The sequence below is a fragment of the Polistes dominula genome, unplaced genomic scaffold (assembly GCF_049000335.1).
Source record: "Polistes dominula isolate Pdom_NZ unplaced genomic scaffold, Pdom_raw_medaka contig_22, whole genome shotgun sequence".
Lineage (NCBI taxonomy): Eukaryota > Metazoa > Arthropoda > Insecta > Hymenoptera > Vespidae > Polistes > Polistes dominula.
In genome coordinates, this window is record NW_028300966.1 from 5011512 (window position 1) to 5028078 (window position 16567).

General features: G+C 29.0%; 1 protein-coding gene and 1 non-coding gene across 6 annotated transcripts in view; one reads left to right on the plus strand and one right to left on the minus strand.

The window, feature by feature from the left end:
* The window catches only part of LOC107071716 (serine/threonine-protein phosphatase 2B catalytic subunit 3), a 303766-nt gene that overhangs the window by 190850 nt on the left and 96349 nt on the right, over window positions 1–16567 (minus strand). The gene's annotated exons all lie outside the window — the stretch shown is intronic.
* TRNAI-UAU (transfer RNA isoleucine (anticodon UAU)) lies at window positions 5564–5655 on the plus strand. Its single transcript is given in 2 exon segments — window positions 5564–5601; window positions 5620–5655. It is a non-coding gene; the product is annotated as a tRNA-Ile (tRNA).

Here is a 16567-nt window from a genome sequence, read left to right on the forward strand (position 1 = left end):
ACTTTAAAAGAAAGATGCATTTTCTTTTCTTTTCTTTTCTTTTTTTTTCTTTTCTTTTCTTTTCTTTTCTTTTCTTTTCTTTTCTTTTCTTTTTTTTCTTTGTTTTCTTTCTTCCTTTCATTTTTTTTTGATTTTTCACTTATTTTAGATCCCATTATTTGTGATCTCGCTTAAAACTTGGATGTACGATGATGTAACGATACTACCATTATATTTTTCAACAAATTTATTCGTTTATTATCAAAACGTTTTAATCCATGTTTAGATAAAAATAATATTTAAAAAAATATATTACAATAAATATTATTAACGTAACGAATTAATAATTTTTATTATAGTCTACTTAACTCATTACCCACCACAACACGAAAATGCAAAAAAAAAAGAATTAAATTAATTGTATAATGATATTCATAGTAACCAAATAAAACTATTTTTGCAATAATTGTTTTTTTTTATTTAAATATAAAAATTATTTTATATCACTAATTATTGATTTAAAAAAAAAATAGTGAGAATTTTTAATATTTTCATGAAGCACGAGGTACGATCTCATGATTTTAACGAGTATATTTCATTCTAAAGTTGCAGTTATTAAAAGAAAAAAATTTGAAAATGCATCCCAAAAAAGGCGATTGGCGGGTAATGTGTTAAAACCATCTTTGAAACTATGCTCAGAGTTTTTTCCTATTTTTTTTGTTTTTTTTTTCAATACCTTCTAAATTTAAGACACTTTATTAGTATGAAGTATAATACATACATGTATATTATATTTTTATAAATGATTTTCTTTTTTCTTTCTCTATATTATACATTTATATTTATGATATAATATTTTATACTTATATTTGATATATTATATACGTATAAATGGAAGAGATGTGTCTTCCTAAACTCGTGAAAGGAAGCGCAGCATAAAAATGCACTCGGTTGTTGGCGTAAATCGATCCAAGTGACGTTTACGTGAGTACGAAAGAGAAAATAAACATTGCAGCTTTTTGGCTGATGTTAAGTAATGTCCCCCGAGAGGAAAAACATGACGGTGACGATGACGATGATAGTAGCAACTCATAAAAGATTTTATAGAGACAACGTTTCTTTCAACGTTTCAACGTAAAGAAAAAGCCAAAGAAATATTGAAAATTAGACATAACAGATTTATAATACACGTTTATATGAAAATATTAAAAACGTTTTTAAACTTTCGATTGATAAAAAATTGAATAAAAATTTAACGCAAAATCAATTAACAATCAAATTATTATGTATTTGTGATTTTCTTGAACACGTAAAAAAGAACGTAAAAATTATTTCCTAGAAAAAAAATTAGATACAAAAGAAATAAATAAATGTAATAAAATACAACTAAGCATAATGTATCGATTGATTTTATTTGAAAAAATAGATTGAATAACATAGATTTTCAAATTTTTTATGTTACAATATGAAATTTTCTTTTTTTTATTTTTAAATTTTTATAAAAATTTATTATACTCGAAAAATCGTGCGCTTTGCGTTTAAGTCATTTTATTTTATTTAAAATACAATAGTTATTTGGTTAGTAAAAAGAAATAACAAATTATAACAGTCAAGTTTCTCTCTCCCCTATTTCTCTAATAATTATAAACAAAAAACAGTGATTCTCAAACTGAATAATAGTGATCTCTTTACTAGTATGCAGTGAAATATTACAAAAATTACATTATTTTTATTTTATTTTCAACTTCTTATTTGTACAAAGCTGAATTTTCGATAATTACAATAACAAAATCTAACACATATCGTTCGAAAATCAATGTGAAAAAAAATGAGGATAGTTGTATTCCAATAAAATTTAACGATTTAAGGAAATTTACAACAACTACAACAGGCCCCATCCATCTAATTAATTATTATAATACTTCACTCATAATTATTCACTTACATGTTTTTGTTTTTCTCCATAATCTAAAATGCGTTTCATTTTTTTTTCTATCTAAACCTTACAAACAATTATTCAATAATTTGCAAAGTGTAGAATTCGTTAGAATTTAACGTAAAATTCTGTACTCGACAAAGGTAAATCGAAAAAGTTTGGGAATCACAACTGTATCAAAATGAACATAAGTATCGCAAATAATGTTATATAGTACAAAGTAAGTATATAATCAACGTTGAAACATAATGTTTGCCATCACTAAGACGTTTACATGTAATTTTTGTTTTGTTCTTTTCATCAAATTCTGAAGCATAATCATATACGTTAAAAAAAAAAAACATACAATAAAATATATTAGGAAAATTAATAGAAAATAATATTGGAAGCTTATTTCGTTTTGTCTTTCTTTATCACAATTCCTCATCGAGTCCATTTTAATATTTCCCTTTGGTCAATACGGTCGCGTCTGCGTTGATCCACGTATAAGGCGATTACAAATTGCACGAGACAGAATTTTCGAGTCAAACAGATGTAGAAGAAATAATTAATAAGCCTGCCTGTACGAACCAATTTCGTTTCTTGATTTTCGGGGGATTGAAGTTGAAATATAGTTTCAGTCAAAACTTTGTTCTTGTTTCTTTTTTACGTAGAATATGTTGCCGTTATTAAAAATGCAGGTTCCTATTTAAAGAGAAAGAAAAAATAACAAACTTTTGATTTTGAAATAATATTAAAACCTTTTTACTAAAAATCAAAATGCATACATATAAATTTTTAAATATTTTATATTATATATATTTTTTTTTGCAATATAGTTTTTTCTCAAAAATTCTTTATTGTCTAATGACAAGTTTCTAACGTCATATATACTTTCAACACGTATTCAATATTATATATTATTATTATTGACGCAAGAAAATAATTTTTTTTTTAATGCGAACAATTGAGCACGCCTTATGTTGCAAAATCTGGGTCAGGATGGGCACCGAGGCATTTTTGTGTTCGTATATATTGTATTCATATATATTGTATTGCAATGTCAACAATTTACGATTAAGGGAAAGGGGAAGGGGGTTAACAACGGAACGAAATAGAACGGATATGTTTATCGTCGTAAAGCTTTAGTGGTTTTAACTCTCGTAACTTTTACGGAAATTATAGAACTTTATTAAGATATGCCATCCACATAGAAATGTATAAAAAAAAAAAAGAAAAAAAATTAAAATAAAAATAGAGAGAGAGAAAAATCAAGCAAGCAAGTAAAAAAAAAACAAGAAGGAAAAAAAAGGGTGGAAAGGAAAAGGGATATGATGGAAAATGGGAGTGGTAAGAGGTACGAAGAAATCTTTCTCCCACCCCTTCACCATCCCTCCCTATAACCATCCTAAGCACGATGGTGCAGTTAACCTATATTCTCTTCTCGATCACATAGTCAACTTTAAACTCTTCTAGAATCGCGTTTTCTCGCGAATAACCAACGAATTTACGATATCTCTGAGCAGCCATCGAGAATATACGTGTTTTTTTTTTCACTATACAGGGTGTTCGAGCTTTTTCTTGTTTTCTTATCGAAGTTATTTTTTTTCGTACAGACGTTGTGAGCGTATTATAGGCTTAAAAATAAGAAGAGAGAAAAAAAAAGAAAATTTTTCATAAACACAAGGTTATTTAAAGCTTTTATTCGAAAGTTATATTGTAAAATCATCTAAATCTGTTGTTTAAAGATGACGTGATTAAAAAATGAAACGATTCTCCGTATGTTGTTTATTATCTTGAGATGATTCAACGTTTTCTTTTTTAAACAATAACTTTATCCGTCAATTAGATCATCCAACTAGATTTTTATTGGCAAGAAGAGCGAAGAAAAAGCGTGGGGTAGGAAATGGAAACCGAAAAAAAGAATTTTATGCAAGTGAAATTAGCCACGCTGGTTGTTACAATAATATTAGAACTTTATAAATGCATAATATGCATTTTTAATGTAACAAATTTCCGGCTCTCATATATGTGAGAAAAGAAAGGAAAAACAAATTTAATACTATAAAAAAAGGACACTTACCATTAACTTGACTACGAATAACTTTCTGAAATTCCCCGAACAATCAGCTTGTTTGTTTTTTATAATTAATTCACTCTTTCTCTTCCTTTTCTCTCTCATTTGTAACGAGCTAATTTTCTAATCCAACATTATGATTATCATTGTGTCCTTTATAACCCTTACAATATCTTTATTTTCTACCATCCTTCACGTTTACAAAAATCCCTTAGGTATTTCTATTACGCAAGAACATTTGAGATTAATTTTTTTTCCTTTATTAAATACAGACATATACACACACATACCCTGAAAATTTATGTATATATATATATATAATATCTTTTCTTTTATCTACTTATCTATCCATATATATATATATATATATATATATATATATATATATATATATATATATATGTGTATATATACATATCAATCTCTTTCTTTATTTCTTTCTTTCTTTTATTCTTTTTCTTTTCAATTCTTCTTTGACATAAGAATGTATGATATGTTCCCACATGACCTTAGGATGCCATAAATTTACAACCCCATGACTCCTTTTAGTTTTGACAGTTCGCTTTTCTTCGATGTTACCAATCAAAATGGTTAACGGCATTGTTAGACCAAATGGAAAGTGCTCGATTCTTTTTCTCAACTTTTCCTATAGATACCTCTCTCTCTCTCTCTCTCTCTCTCTCTCTCTCTCTCTTTCTCTTTTATGCATATAGATATCTTTCCTATTGGTAAATCTTTTGAGAAAGAGAGAAAAAGACATTTGAAAATTCGAGTGACATACAAAAGATGTTATAAAAATCCTACCAATTCGGTCATAAATACTTTTGTTTTATCCAATATCCTACACTTCCATTTTATGATTTGCATTATTTATACGAATATGTATGGATATATTTTTTATAGCTCATAAATAATAAAAATAAAAATAGGGGGATCATTGTCATAACTTATTCAAGTGATATAAGTCACGTATTTGTTCTCTTTTTTTATATATACAGGGTGATTCACTAGCTCTTGCTACCTAAATAGCTCCGAAAGAATGATAGTAGCAGAAAAGTGGATGAGGAAAAAGTTTCGATTCACTACAATATGAAATTAGTACTTTTTTGCTAGGTTGAGTCATTTCCGGGATTCATTGGTTAACTTTATTTTTTTAACCCATTGACTGCCAACTACGAGATATCTCGTAGTGCGTGCTGCAATTTCAGATTAATTACAAATGATTATTTACGTTAAGAATTATTAAAAAGGTTGAATAAAATATTTATATGGTGTAGAAAACATTAATTATCAATTATTGTAAATACCATTACAATATTATATCAGTAACTTAATATTATTATATTTTTAAAAATTTAAGGCAAGTCGCTCTAAATATGTCTGGCAGTCAATGGGTTAAATACAATGTTACATTTTAATAATTATTTTCGGATAGCTCTTGACAAGGCGAATCCAATGATGTGCAACATCAATATTTTTGAAGGTCAATGAAGGTCAAAACTGGCGAACAAGCCGGTCACAATATAGCTCTTTCACGTCATGCTCACGTCATGGTCGAGTCAAACTTATATTAAGATTATATCATTCTAATCGCTCCAGTGGCGCAATTGGTTAGCGCACGGTACTTATAAGACAGTGTTCGTGAGCAATGCCGGGGTTGTGAGTTCGAGCCTCACCTGGAGCAATTTTTTTTTTTTGGTTTCGACCTGACAAGCTTGTCATGGGACGAATAGTTTGGTCTTTTCGGAATTTTTAAAGGCTTCCAAAAGACTGTCGAGCTACTCATGCGATCTTTTTAGTTTTTTATAGGATGCGAACCGGGTGAATGCCAACCCGATTCACCATCGATGGAGCATTTTTGCGTATTAGATATTTGTTTTTAGTGAGCGCGTTATCGTCCGCCCCAATTGGTTGCATGTTAGGGTTATTATTTTGGGATGTTTTTCAGTTTCTAGCTAGTCCAATTTGGGCTTAATTCAACACTCCCTCAAGTACTGGGCCTGGAGAGCCTATGGAGGTTGTTCCTTCTGACGTAACAAAAAGAAAAGAAAAGAAAGAGGGTTGCGCCATCCTTTAGTTGCTTCGACAACAGACAGAACAGATATTTTCTGTATAATTTTTTTTGGTCATTGTCAGGTTTTGTATTTAATGTTGAGCATCATTGAATTTGTCTTGTCAGCTGCTATCCGAAAATAACTATTAAAATGTAACATTGTATTAAAAAAAAACAAAGTTGACCAATGAATCCCGGAAATGACTCAATCTAGCAAAAAAGTACTAATGTCATATTGTAGTTCTGAATTTTTCATGCAACTTTTTCCTTATCCACTTTTCTGTTACTATCATACTTTCGAAGCTATTTAGGTGACAAGAATTGGTGAATCACCCTGTATATATTACATATACTTTTTCTTTATATTTGATCTAACATAAAACACGTATAATAATATTCCCATATAACACGGTTAATAATTATTATTAATTTTGTTATCATAACTAAACTTTTTATCCAAAATTACTTATGTAGCTTACGTCGTTTACAATTTCATGAACAATTCAATTTGTTTAACAATCAACAGTGATTATTTTCCCATAACAAGCATCAATAATAATACGTAAAAGTATCATCATAAAAAAAGCGTACTTAATCCAAACCTAATTGTTCCCATTAAAAATTTCTTCGACGAGCATTAATTTAAATTAGCATTTTAATGTTATGTTAATTAGATATTTGTGGTTGATATATTAAATCATATTTAATATATAGAACCTTTAATTACAGATCATTTACACGATTATTCTAGCGTGATTAAAAGTTGAATACGTCGTAAATAAAATAACGATAAGGATAATTAATGTTCGCTGATATTCGCATATAAAAATAATATCACCCGCGCGCACAAGCAAGTTACCATAAACACACACACAAATACACACAAAAACACGCACGCACGAAGTAAAAAGATATATTCTCGAAAAATAGGAAACGTTTATCGCGTTCCGGCCGGAAAAGGAATTATCATAAACTGTTGGTAAAACCACTGGCAAGGAATTTAAATTTACGAAAGGGATACGACTATTACATAACTATGCTGATTTTATGTTGCCAACTTTACGTTCTTGAAACAACCGTCTTGCAATGGAAAAAGATTCCAATAAAATCTTGACTTTAAGTGCTCGCTTCTTCCTTTTTTTATGATGCATTTTACGAGAACAACAGGAAGAAATATGATAAAAAATAAAATAATTCATATAAATACAAGTTAATAAATAACAATTGTTGTTTAATATTAATAAAATAAATTTTTTAATTGCACGTGTAATTTATTTGAAGTCAATAACAAGATTGAAAAAAAAGAGTAAAGAAAAGAATCGAGAAAAGGTCAAAATATACGAATAAAATGTGTAAATTTGCGTATAATTAATTGACAAAATTAATATCAATGGTTAATACGATTTAGCGATCACACAAATCTCGAAATAAATTTAAAAAAAGAAAAAAAATAATAACAAAAGCTAATAAAATTTCAAATAAATCTATTAAAATTCTTACAATCGTACATATTTTAAATTTGATTGCGAATACGAAAAAAATGGTAATAAAATATATCGATGAAATAATCAAAATTAAATATTCAAATGTTAATATTGAAGGACGCGATAAACAATCTAGTATAAATGGACATATAGTAATATGAATATGTATTACCTTGTACAAAATAAAGAACACACACACATACATACTAGGAACGAGATATGCGTAAAACTATGAACTAGAAATATTTATTTTTTCTTTTTTTTTACGTTTCAATTAAATTCGAGAAAAAGATGATCATTGATATCGAGAACGGTAAAAGAAAAAAAAGAAAGAAAGTAAGTAAGAAAGAAAGAAAGAAAAAAAAGAAAAGAAAAAGGGATCGGGTGCTAGTACCTTTCGTGTCCCTCCCTTGATTATACGTGTGTAACTTGTACTTATATGTGTGAGGGAAACTAACTCATATACGCAATCACGCACGCGAGTGTATATTTAATTAAAAGAGGGTCGCGAACTCTTGCCAGAGAGTAACGAACCTGAACTACCCGATTCGATGTGCTTCTTTCTCCCCTTTTTTTTATTTTTCTATCTCTTTATCTCTTTTTTATCCAGCGATATGCTAGAGCAAATCCTGATTGGAAAAGTACATTTAAAAAGAGAGAAAGAGAGATAGATAGATTGATAGATTGATAGATATTCTTTATTTACCTTTCTCAGCTATTTACATGCGACTGTATATATAATGGTAATATAATATAATAATAAAAAAATAAAATAAAATAATCTAATATGTATAATATGATCTAATATAAAAAAAAATATAATTAAATATAATAATTGTTCAGTACCAAATCTTTTATAAACGATAAACTTTATATTTGTTATTTTTTATAATATTCAATTTCTGTGAAACAGATCCTGCGATAAGCCTATGAAATAAAATATCATGAAATACGATAGGCAGCAGATAAAAGGTATTGTTTACCTAAATATTAAGAAATTCTAAAGGGCCATAAATTCCTAAACTATCTCAATGATCAAAGAAACATATGGTGCGATGAAAACCCTTTATACAGTGTCGGGCCCTTTGAAGGTTTCTGATTCTTATCTAAGCACGTATTATACCATAAAAAGAAATAACATTCCGATATTTTAGATCACATTTGTTTATGTATTATTTCCCTTTCCCAAAAACATAAGATTTTCCTTCGAGAGATCCTGGTAGGTGGACCCTCCTACTATTGGCCAATAAGTCCCATTTAAGTTCTTCCCTCTCCAAGGGGGTGTAACTAACTTATGCATAAAAACCCGTGAAATAATGTAAGAAGGGTTCTGTCCATTAAGTACTCTTACCTGTAATACACATTGTCTGTTGTACATCATACATTTATACAGTCCACGTCGAACAATTGTAACATAGTCGCCAAGACTCAAGTTAATAAATCATTGTTGACTAAAGAATTGCCTTTAGTATACTACAAAACCACTCACACCGTGTTAATTTACCGTCGTGAGACTTTCCGTACAAACTTGCGTATAATTGCAACTTAAAAACTGTACGTTAGTTTGAAATGGATTCGCGTCAGCATAAAATATAATGCGTGCGAACAATAATATAACCTAATATAATAAAAAGATTTAATTAAATGTAATAATATAATCTAATATAAAAAAATATACTCAAATATAATAATGTTATCTATCTATCTATCCTATCTATATATATATATATATATATATGAAAGGAAAGTATCCTTAGCCTATTTGAATTTAGCACCTGGATCGAGTCGGTAAGTCAGACTTCCTACTGTACCAAAGACAATCGGATAAATCGACATGTGGCGAGAGACGATGTAAGCCACAAAGTACAAACGTAGAAATAATTAAGAATCTAAGACTAAATTGTAAAAGTAACCGAGAAACAACAGTGTGAATAACAACATTTAATGTTGTTTCTTTGTTAATTAAAGGTAGGATTAATAATTAAGTTAAGCTATTATATTGTATTTTTGGTATAAAATAATAAAATTTGTGTTAATTACAAAGAAACAATTCATGTGTTAGTCATACTAAAGAAAAACTCTATCCTTCCAAAAATCGTTTTATATATTATAAATCATACCTTCTCCAGATGGGCCGAATTTTGTTCCCATTATTTTTTTTAATTTTAAAATTTTTCGTTTTATTTTGTTCGGCATTTAATTTTGTTTTTATATTAAAATAAACCTTATTAAAGAAATATAATTATTTTTAAATGTATTTAATGAGCTTAGCTTAATTATATACTACCGAAAATTATAAATACATAAAGATTGCAGTGTATTATTGGTCAATTTTTCAAGTAAATATAATTAACAATTTATTTAGATTTTCTTAGTCGCTTCAAAAAATTATTAATAGTATATTTTTCAGAATTAGAATAATATCTTACAAATAAACACCCTCCGCAACCATAACGGTGAAGTTTTAGCCTATTGATAACTACAATAAAGCTGCCAATTATCTAGCAGACCGAGTTTAAAAAGACTCATCATTGCTTGGTATAACGCTATGCAACTGCTGAGTTCCAGCAATGCTGTTTGTTTTTAAAAATCGGCAGTTCTTTCCTAACCTTGAAAATAAATATACATACATACACTGTAATAAAGTCTTCGTTTAATCGACATAAAACGCATTTATCGTTTAACATATCTTCCACTTCAATGAACCGATTGCATTGTAATATTACTCTCATGTTTTTTTTTTTTTTTTTTTTTGAAAAAGTACATTTTATTTCAGATTCTTTTTAACATTCATTGCATAAGTAAAAAATATCTTACAAAAATTTCAACCGATAAAGATATTGGCTATGATTTCTTATAATAACAAAGTATAAATTTAATCATATGTTAGTGTTTAACATAGATATGTATATCATTTTTGATTATTATTATACTAAACTTTGGTTGCCACTGTGACATTTTAATATAGTTCTAATATGAACGTTAAAAAAATTTAGAAAAAAACCAATAAACATAATATATGAATATTAGGGTGAGTCAAAAAAATCAATTATTTTTTTTTTTTACAAGTACCACGGAAAAATGGGTTGCTAGACACCTTAAAAAAATTCTCACCAAATATGAGCTCTTAATTTTAATAGGAAGATCCTCTGCATCGCAGTTTTTTATTTTTTTCTCAGTCCAATAGACAACGTTCGTTTCAACGTCGTTACAAACGTTCGTTTTAAGTTGTAGGCGATAAGCCGTATAAGGTTACAATTTCCTTATCTTTGTAAGCGATTTTCTGTCCTTTGTGTTATTCTCTTTCTTATAACAAATGGAAAGCCGTTGGCGGTTATTTATGAAAAACCGTTGATGGTTGCTAGGGGGAAAACCGTTGGTGATAACAATTAAAAGCGGTGGGAGTCCGAGCTTTTCCAATTTTGGCCCCCACCTCCAGTGGATACTAAAGGCCAATAAGATTAATATGTTCCCTGCCCCTCTTCAAAAGGGTCTAGGTTACTTTTAGTATAAATATATAGATAAGTCAAATTAAGCGTTTCTCTGTCTGATAAGTTGGTAAGTTCCGTTTGTAAGTAAATTTGCGTCTGCTGGATAATCTCTGTCTCTTTAATTCTTTGTACATTTGTATTTCTATCAGTTATTAGTAAAATGTTATTTTTCTGTACTTATTATTATTTACTTTAATATATATTCTTGTTATTTATTATTATTATTATTATTATTATTATTATTATATACTTATATCATCATCATCATCATCATCATCATCATCATCATCTTTTTATTTTCTTTATCTTTTCTATAACCCCCACAAAATCTATAACACTTTGTATAGCCGTTTCACATGAATTATGTTTCCTGAATCCAACCTGGTGTTCTGTTATGGTTTGATTTGTTCCCATGAAATTGTCTAATTGTTTTTTTATCGCTAATCTCAATACTTTCTCGTATAGTGATAGCATATTAATTGATCTAAATTCATTCATCTTTTTTGCATTTCCTATCTATCCCGATAGGGATAGATCCCTTATCCCGATCCTAGGGATCGGTATAATAATAAATATCTTCCAGCTATTTTGACAACATCCCTTTCTTAACGATTCGTTTATTAAATCTATGAATGCCTGTTTTATTACACTAAATATCATTCGTAATATCTCAGTTGATATATCATTTGTTGTACTTTTTCCTTTTGTCAGCTCTGTAATTATCTTTTTAATTTCATCTAACTTTACGGTTTCAAAATCTCTTCAAGATATTGTTGTTTACGATTTCCCTTTCGATTTGAATTCTTTTTCTATTAGGACTTTCATCTCTATCATCCGCTATTGATGTCACTATCTTATTAACAGTTTCTACGAAGAAGACATTACCACTAGATTTACGGGCATTGCCTGCATACCCTTTTTTTTACTGAAATCCGTCTTTTTGACGGGTATGTTAAAATGCATTATTTATTATTTTTTTGTTTTAAATTATTTATTAAAAAGTTATAGATTTTTATTTAATGTTGTCTTCAATACATTTTTTACATGTAAACTCTATCTTATAATCTTTCACTTTGATCTACTTGTTTTATAAAATAATAAGAGATACTTCATCTCAAAAAATAACTTCTTTTACCGGCAAAGCTCACCAGTGAACTGTGAGTATTTGTGATATGAGAAGGTTTGATTTAACTGTAGACAACAAGTCCAAACTTGTTTGCTCATGTATTTACTGGAAAATAGCCGTCATTTGTTTAGTGTTGTTTTTTCTTATTCATTGTTATTTCATTTTTATTGTTTCCAGATATTGTATATTTATATAACTTAACCTTTCAAATGGACGAATTGTCGTAAAAAGAGGTATACCACATCTGGAAATAATAAAATAAAGGTGTTCCAAAGAAAATGACTAGAAATATATATTCGCTGCATTATATAATTAAAAACCAATATGTAATATTTAAAGAATAATGTTTGTATGTTCAGAATATTTAAGCACTAAATCGAAAAACCGTCATTGTGACCGGTTCCATAAATCTAGTATCAAACTTGTCAGCAATATGGTATGCGAAATATATTTCTCGCCGAATATTTGTATCAGGTAACTCTATATACTTTATTAATCATTGTTGCTGAAATATTAAATTTACTTAAGAACAAGTATTATTAGATATGTAAACCGATGGTTTTCCTTGTAGTTAGTTTTAAGTAACTATTTCTAGGAAAGGATAAACTCGCATTTCTCATATATACAAAAGAAAATATATAGTTCTAGAAAAGGTAAAAAAAACGACTTTCTTATAAATATAAATAGATATTCTATGATAAACGAAGATGTTTTTCTGTTAGGTAACAATATAAGAAATGTCCCCTGTTGTTATGGTATGAAGAAATGAGAGGGTATGTAAGTTTTGTATGTGCTTTTGGCGTATGTGATTTCGAAAACATCAATCATGAAATCCGTCGTTAGCTGCAATAGTGAGAAGTGGGGATTTCTAGCAAAAGTATTAGTTTAAATTAAGTTTAAAACACGTCGGAAGGAAAGGGACGATGATAGGCGAAAAGGGGAATTAGTATATAAACATGAACCAGGACAACGTACTGAAAATGTATTTTTTCGACGACGTGTGTCAGTGATGAATCTTTCTTAACGATTGGTATTCATAAATTTCTGTAATCCGATATTTTTTGAATTAGTTGGTAAATCTATATTAGTAATAATTCCGTATATTAGACAGTAAGTCTGTATTCTGTTTTGAAACATTTTATAATAAGCTAGCAACAGGAAAAGGTAACCATTTTATTTTCATTTTTGACTATCTACCTTTACCGTAACATAATTTCAGTCAAATTTATAAATCGACTACCATCTTCTTCTCCAGTTCTCACATCTAAATTTGGTCGAATCAGCCTACAATTCTTTAGGTCATTCCTTGGTAAAGATCTAACTACTTGATCAAAAATAGACCGCACTTTTTATTATACTACAAGACGTAATATATCTCATTTCTTTTTAGGTAATATTTGTTGATTGGTTTGAATTGCCAGATGGCAACTTCTGTCAATACTAAGTTTGAAACTGGAAAAAACATAATAGTTGGGGCGAACTATCCTTACATCCCAGACCGTAAACCAAATTGGTATCCTATACATGGACATATTTTACCCAATGATTCAGGATTCCCAGCAAGGTATAATTTTCGGCAACTATCGTTCAAGATATATAGTGCCTTTTGTGACCAGGAGTTAAAACCGTTGGCTGATGCTGTTCTTAGTCAAAAACATCCTACTCTTAACTCCCAACTACATATGGGACAACATCGGAAAGTTTTCGCGTAAAACGCCAAAATACTACCTTGGTCGCTTATACTAATGCTTTGACTAAATTGAAACGTTATCTTGATGTTGAAAAGAAACTTCAACCACTAACGTTAAAGGAGACATCCGCGAGAATACCACAAGCGACTTCGCCGGGACTACCTTTCATAAAGACTCATCCTAGAAAAAATACAGAAGAGATTATTGAGGAATATTTATTTGCAATTGAAGAACAATGGAAATTCTATCGATTGACAAATGTTCTGTTTCCAGACTGTGCCGCTTTCGCCCGGAGCCATATTGTTGGTTCTTCGGATACGAATAAAATTCGGCCTGATTGGGTAATTCCGTTGGTCATAATATTACAGGAGGCTAAATTCGCGTTACCACTCATCGACTCGCTAATACGTCAAGAATGCTGTAGAAATACAGCGTATGGTTGCGAAATAATGAAGGGCGGAATGATGTGGATAAACTACCAAATAGTCATAGCCAATAAAAGATTCGGCGTAACAAAGATTTTAGTCACAGATTATAATGTGTTTGACAGTAGTGTACCTGCCTGGCTGATTCGTGCTGTGTTCGCCATCGTGAAGGAAAAGTTTATTATTAAAGATGAAGATTCTGATTATTTTAATCAGATAGAAAAGTATTTCATTGAAACACCTATACAAAGTTCAGATGGTCGCCGTTTTAAAAAGTACCATGGAATACCATCGGGATCTATGTTCACAAATATCATTGGCACTTTAGTAAATATGGTTTACAGTTGGACTGCTAATGAACAGGTCTTTAATTCTGAGCCAGTATTTGATATTTACTTTGGAGATGACAGTTTGATCTGCTTTAAGCCTGATGCGATTATAAATCTTGATATGTACGCTAAATGCATGAAGGAAGTATTTGGGTTAGAGGTTAATCTAAAGAAGAGCTATTGGACTAGGGATCTTAACCTTGTACATTTCCTGGGGTACAATAATTATAATGGAACACCATATAAGGACCCACTAGATATCCTTGCCACCATGTTATTTCCACAATACCCACATAATGAATGGGAGTACTGTATTAGTTCAGCGCTTGAATGTTTACTTGTTTCTGTGGGTTGTAGTACCGATGTTTTCCATGCTGCAAAGGCTGTGTACATATGCGCTACTAAGACTGGTGCAGATGTTGAGAAGGGCATTAAACTTATTCGCGAACAACCTAGAAGTCTAAAACATTTACAGACAATGGGTGTTAGTGATTTGCTAATTACAAGTAAATTCTTTAGTAATATTAATTTGTCTGTGCCTGTTCCAAAGTGTTCCAAACTAATGAAAGGAATAAATGTTGTTTTGGCATTTCCAATCATGGAAGTACATACAGAGATGAAGAAAGAGAAAGAGAGAGAGAAATAAAAAATAAAAAAAAAAAGAAAGAGAGAGACTTGGGGATTGATTTTTATTTTATAACGTTTGAAATTTTAATATCATAAAATTCTTTTGAAATATATATGTGGGGCATACGAGGGCGGATTGAAAAGTTTCAACAAAAAAATATCTTTACCTGCTTCTGTTTTCTTTTTCTTCTTTTTTTTTTGTTTTTTTTTTGTTTTTAATAAATAAAAATAAATTCGTCAAGAAAAAAAATTATTTTTTATTTGGATATATATTATATTTTATGACAACTATATATAATAATACATAACATATATTATAATAAAATTCTATGTAACAATATGCTTTTGTTTATTTTTTGTTTATTGCTTAATTGAAATGACAAGAGTTATTTGATCATGCCATTTCAATTAAAATATCTTATATTATATTAGTTCTATATGGACATATATCGTACTTGCACAAAAAAAAGAGAAAATAGAAAGAGATAGAAACTAATGGGATTTAGATGTAATTTTCTTCTTTCACGTTTCAACTTGTTATAAAATTGTCATAATATGTGAAAGATATGTCACAGTGTATATTTTATGACAATAATACAATACATTTTTTAAGTCTATTCTCATTTTAGTTTCTATTATGTATGAATTTATATATAAATATATGAGGGAAGAAATTTTGTGTGTGTGGGGGAGGGTTCATAGTTATGTGTTGAGCTCAGAAACGATCTAGTAAGATATTTCATTGTACGAAATCCATGAAGTTGAGGAAAAGCAATTCTCATGGCTTGAAACTGTTTCGCACATTTCTCTGGAGGATCATTTGTGAAACCTTTCTATTTCAAACCAATGGCAAAGAAAGTAACTGATACGAGAGAAAATTAAACTAAAAAGATAAAATAGAAATAAAGAAAAGTCATTGCGTGGAAATTGTTACTATTGTATTAAACATTCGGGGAATAGAAATTTTATATATATATAGTATATTTACATAAGCTATATTATGTTGATATAAAAGAGCAGTTTCTACATAATTTGAAAAACCCTATAATAGAGTACTATGTATTAGATATAATTATATTTATTTAAAAATAATTCAGTACATATACAAGGTGTAAAGATGTAATATATTATAGAAAAATAAGAAAAATGATATTTGTTTTAAAAATGTTTTTCATATTTAATATGATAAATTAATAATAAAAAATAACGACTAGAAAACCTTTAAGATATGCTAAACGATCGAATAAAATATTTTGTTCTAGATATTTTTTATTGAAAATTATCAAACCTGCCCTTGGTATATTATTAACTGTTTCCACGAAAAAAAAAATAAATTAGATCAAATGAAAATACGCTTGTCAAAAGTTTCC